Consider the following 6,489-nt stretch of genomic DNA (forward strand, 5'->3'; position numbering starts at 1 on the left):
CCAAAGCCTATGCGGTGGGAAAAAGGTCCAGACATATTGATATCCGCTATCAAAATGTTAGGCAACTAGTAGAGATGGGGTTTATATCTTTATCACATTGTCAGACCAAATATCAAACAGCTGATATTTTCACAAAACCTCTACCAGCAGATAGGCACAAAGATCTGTGTAAAAAGTTATGTCTCACATGGTAAAATTTGTTGTGCATTGCATTTGTATGTTTGCATGCCATTGGCTCGCAAGGAGGGGAACTGTCAAGTATTTGCAAGCCATTGGCACATATATCATACAGACACTAGCGGAGGCAGAAAGTGCCCCCACTCCTATGTGGAGAGGAGGGGCTTACACTGAGTATAAAACCCCCTCTAACCTCTCCACCATGCTCTCTTTTACGTTTGTTCTCCATGAGACATGATCTTTGATAGGGGTGGTCACACACGCTGTGTGCCCCCTATCCTAATGGATATTAAGACAGCCTTTGTATATAGTTAATATGTTTTGTTATATGAATAAATACATTTATCACATTTATTCATGCATCTGCCTTTGGATTCTTCTATGCTCCTGGGTGTTTCTACGATCCCAATTTCCACAGGGCATGGGCGCGGTCACTGCACTGCTTTAAAAAGCGCTGACAAAACCTAACATTCAGCGCTGACTTTGTTACATCCGTACTTGGCTTTTCCTTCATACCCGACCATTGCAGATTAAAGATTGTTTGGCTAAACTCTGTTTTTCCGTTTGGTGAGTCATCTGAAGAGCCACCCAGCCGCAGATCAGAAGAGCCGAGAGTGCCTGAACTCCAGAGTGCAAAGATCTCCTCAGCTGCTCCTCTGCAGAAAACCTTGGGCGTGCTCCTGGAACCTCAACCTCAGTTGGTGCAGTCCCAGAGATAGCCCCAAAAGCTAGAGGCGTCGTAGGAGAGCCCACCCCATTTACAACAGATGGGGAGCGGGTCATGGACATCGAGGGTGTATTAATACGGGCCGCTGTTGCACGTTGGGCAAGGAATAACTGAAAATCAGTTCCAAAAAATGTAGTTAACGTTTCAATTCCACTTGTGATCTCAGATTCGGGAGGTGAACTTCTTATATTCAAAGCTGTGGCCACCTAACCATATTGGTCGCCTGGGTAAAAGCCTGCCCAGGCAGCATTGGTGGCATCCCTGATGCAGCTGGAACTAACGATGGTGTAGTCGTTGGAGGGATAAAACTTCCGGCTGGCTGATTTAAAACAGTTTGAGCAGTAGGTGGTGCCATAATGTTTGGCAGGAAATTTAAAATGGGCAGTCTATTGTTTCCTACTCTCAATCTGCAGCCAGCAAGGGGGGTTACGGGGGAAGGTTGAATATCCCTTACCGGTCTGGCGTTGTTCTGGGTTTCAATCCTGTCCCTTGCTATCACCGGCGTAGTTGCTGCTTGCATCAAAACACTGAAATCAGCAATCGGATTCTCACAGCTCTTTTGCTCCATTGAAGTGACTTCAGCCTTGGAGGCTCTGTGGCATATGCAAGTCTCTGTCTCTCTCTTTGTCTGTGTGAGCCTGTCTCTGTGTCTTTGCTTTGGGCTGGGAAAGCCCTCCCTTATATACTTCAAGAATGTCCGTTGGAAAAAACTTGAAATCAAATACTGCGGCATGATTGGCCAGTTCAAACTTACAAGCTGATAACCAATCAATAGTTACAGCTAATCCTGAGACAACTTATCTCTCACAGTTAGAAGGAGAACTCTTCAAATTTGTAGCTGGATGTTAGGGATGCTTATTATCACTCCTATTGGTCTCCAGGAAGGAGTGTTTGTTCTTAGCAAATTTCAATTAATTCCACCCAAGCCCATGACAAGATGAATTAAATGGCCTTCTGTTCAGTCTACTTTCCACTGTGGGATGGTGGTACAAAGGTCTGACAGCCCAGCAGGCAGAGTGCTACAGCAGTCTCACATGTGATCGTGTCATAGCCAAGATCCCCTCTGCTGAATGACTGGGGCTCTGGCCAAGCTAAGCACCTGATATGGGGCAGCAGTGTGATGTTGGGACCAGAGCAAGACCCAAAGCTGTCACTCCTGCTGCCCTGGGAGATGTTCAGACTGCTGACTGTTCCGTACCCTGCAGATTTATTTAGGATTAAACTACAGCACATTTTGCCATTAAAGATGAAAATGCAAAATAGAATGTTGGTTTAAGTGTCCTCTGTTTTAGTGGTTTGGATCCTTGTGGTTCAGTTCTTTTTCATCAACCTTGTTATTGAGGTTTATGGTTGAATTCAGCATAAATGATTAAGAAATACCTTTGATATCAATGAGATGGAATGATTTGGCTGAATGCCAATTGATTTCAGAGGATTTGTCCCAAGAATGTCTTGCTCTGAAAGACAATAAATAAATGTTTAACACATTATCTTATATTGTAATAAATTCTGTCACATACAAGAGGTCATTTGATTAAAGATTTACAGTGTTCTTTCTTTTAGAACTCTTCAGTTGGTAAGCCTATATGAGTCTTACCTCATATAGGCTTGACATTTATATTTGATTATTTAAATGGTGAGAAAATAATCTCAAATGTTTTTGCTTACGGTTCGGAGATGCTGAACCAAATATTAGCTCTAGCAATAACTGTTAGCCCTTTTCATCCTTTGGAAACCCAAAATCTTTTTTCAATAGTTCTCCAAGGCAAAAGGTCCAATAAGAAATGCCCTCCCTTAGAACTGGGGGGGTGAGCAGCAATATTTTTCCTTCCCTTCTCCTGGAAGCCAATGGCTGGTAGGGCCAATGCAGGGAGGCCCTGGAAGCTGGTCCCACTGTTTAACAGAAGGGATTGGTCACCAAAAAGCACCACCCCACAACCGTTTCTTCCCTCCGGCCTTTCTTTTTTCTTGCTGTCACAGTGCAGCAGCCCTCTTCTTCTGTCAGCACCAAGGCAGCCAATCTGGAGGACTGGTTCAGTCTGAATTGAAAATCAGGCACAATCAGGGCTATTTACCTGCTACCAAGACGAAAGGCCTTCCTGGGAAGCTGCTTTCCATAATTGCCAGGGCTGGGGCTCCCTCCTTCCCCACAGCTCCTGCCTCAGTGTGGAATAGCTTAATTCCACTGCCAGATGCTCATTAAGGTCAATTGTAGGCTATGCTCTCATTACCTGAATTACCTCCAGGTGACAGATTTTAAGAAGGCAATTCATACTTTCCATTTAGCATCTTGAACTTCAGGAGCAATTTCTATGACAGGCTTGTTTTGGCAGAAACAGTCTCTTGCAGCATCTGATTGTTATTCTTTGGCAATCTTGAAAAGCACGGGTGGATTTGCAAAGCTCTTCAAGACTCACTGGAAACTGTTTTCTAGAGCCACTGGGCTGATATTAAGCATTATTTCATTTTTCATTTTATTAAATTTATATACTGCCCTACTCCCGAAGGACTCAGGGCGGTGAACAGCCAGAAAGATAAAACACACAAACTACAAAATTTAAAAGACAATATAAAAACCCATTAAATAATTTGGCCCAAAACAATTTAAATACCCCTAATGTTTTAAAACCAATTTTAAAAATTACAATTAAAAGGGAAGTTAGGCCAGGCCAGCCTGTTGAAATAAATAGGTCTTGAGGGCAAGGCGGAAGGTGCGTAAATCCGGGATCCTCTATATCTCTGGGGGAGCTCATTCCAGATAGCAGGTGCCCCCACAGAAAAGGCTCTCCCCCTGGGGGCCACCAGTCGACACTGTTTAGCCGACGGCACCCTGAGGAGCCCCTCTCTATGTGAGCGTACTGGCCGGTGAGAGGCTACTGGTGGCAGAAGGCGGTCCCATAAGTATCCTGGTCCTAAGCCATGGAGCGCTCTAAAGGTGGTAACCAAAACCTTGAAGCGCACCCGGAAGACCACCGGGAGCCAGTGCAGCTCATGCAGGAGAGGTGTCACATGGGAATGCCACATCGCTCCCATAACCACCCACGCGGCCGCACTTTGAACCAGCTGGAGCCTCCGGGTGCTCCTCAAGGGGAGCCCCATGTAGAGACCATTACAGTAATCCAGGCGGGAAGTGACAAGGGCATGAGTGACCGTGTGTAAGGAGTCCCGATCCAGAAAGGGACGCAACTGGCATATCAGGCGGACCTGATAGAAATTCCTCGCGGCCACAGCTGTCAAGTGCTCTTCTAAAGACAGCCGTGAATCCAGGAGGACGCCCAAATTGCGAGTGTCAGCATTTCAAGCTGCATTTACTCTAGTGCTGACATAAGAAGGAGAAGCGGAGGCATCTGGAAAGGGACGTTTGACTTTTCACCTACTTATTTTCCCTGGAGATGGGATGGGAGGGGGGAAATTCCTTTGAGCTGAAGCAGTAGATTAGGGGTAGAGTGATTTGGAAGATGGCCAATGAGTACAGAGGTGTGGGGAAAGGAAAAGGAGGGTTTTGGGTCAGGAAGTCAGTGTTGGCTACGATGAAGTCGGAGTTAGAATGTCGTGCTTAATAAATGAGAGTTTTCATCAAAGACTTCGTTTGAAATGCAATTTATTTGAGATGACCTCGAAACCCGACAATGAGCCCTCTCCGTGGGGGCCAATGACTCGCCCCCAATAGTCAGTGATGGCACCAATTGACTCTATCGGGACGCCGGAAGCCACAGCCACTCAGTCTTGGATGGGTTGAGCCTGAGTCTGTTTCTCCTCATCCAGATCCGCATGGCCTCCAGGCACCGGGACATCACTTCAAGGGCATCATGGGGGTGGTCCAGGGTGGAGATGTACAGCTGAGTATCATCAGCGTACTGATGGTACTTCACCCTGAAACCACGGATGATCTCGCCCAGTGGCTTCACATAAATGTTGAACAGAAAGGGCGAGAGGACTGACCCCTGTGGCACCCCACATATAAGGCGCCTCGGGGTCGACTTCTGCCCCCCCGCCAACACAGACTGTGACCGGTCGGAGAGAAAGGAGGAGAACCACCGCAGCACGGTGCCCCCCACCCCAAACTCTTCCAACCAGTACAGCATGATACCATGGTCGATGGTATCAAAAGCCGCTGAGAAATCTAATAAGACCAGGACAGAGGAACAACCCCTGTCCCGAGCCCTACAGAGATCATCAACCAATGCGACCAATGCCGTTTCCATGCTGTACCCAGGCCTGAAGCCCGACTGGAATGGATCCAGATAAACCATTTCATTCAGGTACTGGGGAAGCTGTCGCGCCACCACACTCTCAACAACCTTCACCACAAAGCGAAGGTTGGAGACTGGACAATAGTTTGCTAACACTGCCGGGTCCAGGGAAGGCTTCTTGAGGAGAGGCCTCACCACCGCCTCTTTCAAGACACAATTACTTGTGTCTGTAAACAAAACTGCAATATTTTATAGGAAATCAAGAGTTAACTCACCAAAGAATTTTGTTACTGCTTTGAGAAATATTCTTTTAAAGCTTAAACATGCTTTGTTTTGAGTTATGGATTATTTTAACATCTCTGTGTCTAAAGATGGACTCACAAAATATTTTTGAGGTAGCATTTTCAGGAGCCAAGGCAGAAGTGAAGAACAGAAGTGAAGGATGTGGGTGGTGAATTACTGATCTGGGCTTTGCCTGTGTGGCAACAAAGGCTGAGGTCATCAAGTAAGGCCCTGTCCTGAGGAGTTACTGTGGGCCACTAAAGCAGGTTCAGACAACTGAGAACATCAGAAGCCTAGGAGAGTCCATAAAACACTCCCTACCACCTGAAACTGTGGTTGACTTTATTTTCCATCCAATTAAGAATGGTGTCAAGTTTCCGAAAGATGCCCTAATTAATTCATGAGCCATGATCCAAACTTCAAAGGAAATGTATTCATTTATTAGGAGCACCATTCCGGCAATACTCGGATGCAGTCAGGACTGATCCCACGTAGATTTACGTTCCCCTATGACCCTGTCTCTCCCCTCCGCCCTGGCCATGTCATAAATCACATTCTCCAATTAACCACTTTGGCTGGCTGTGAAACCTAACACCCTCCTTCTGATTGCGATCAGAAAAATGTATGGAATTCACTTCAGTTCTCCCTCCCTCCTGCTCATGGCAACTTGAAAGCTTTGCAAGTTGACAAATGGTACATTTCAGAATGTGAAACTAAACTTGTGACGACCCAGGGTGTGACACAAAGGCAACACAGCAAGAGAACTGATATAAGTCCCTTTATTATCACCAACTGTGCCCCCAATGTCCCTTTCAACTCTCCAGCCTGGAGAGAGCTCTTCCACCAACCTGTAATAGTCTTTGGCTGGCAATACTTCAGCCCCAAACATTGTAACCAGAAAACTTCTAACAAAAAATCCAAAGGCAAGACAAGGTAATTAATCTGGCAGGGCAAGCAAAATAAGGAATTCCACAAGTAAAGTAGCACGGCAATAAATCAAACCAGTTGGGAGGATGTCATGATTCCAAGAAACACCAGATAAACTCAGTGTTTGTTCCTGACAAATGCCCCTCCCATTTGCCTCTACTTTTAAACTCCATCAGCACCTGT

The 6,489-nt window shown here is 45.9% G+C and overlaps 1 long non-coding RNA gene across 1 annotated transcript; it reads right to left on the minus strand.

Annotated features, from left to right (window-relative positions):
• Positions 1 to 496: 496 nt before the first annotated feature.
• LOC117663481 (uncharacterized) lies at positions 497 to 5,584 on the minus strand. The gene is made up of 2 exons (XR_004590713.3): positions 5,373 to 5,584; positions 497 to 2,361 (listed from the first exon to the last, which is right to left on the minus strand). It is a non-coding gene; the product is annotated as an uncharacterized LOC117663481 (long non-coding RNA).
• Positions 5,585 to 6,489: the final 905 nt, after the last annotated feature.

Source organism: Pantherophis guttatus, chromosome 10, assembly GCF_059756535.1.
Source record: "Pantherophis guttatus breed Tessera chromosome 10, ASM5975653v1, whole genome shotgun sequence".
NCBI lineage: Eukaryota > Metazoa > Chordata > Lepidosauria > Squamata > Colubridae > Pantherophis > Pantherophis guttatus.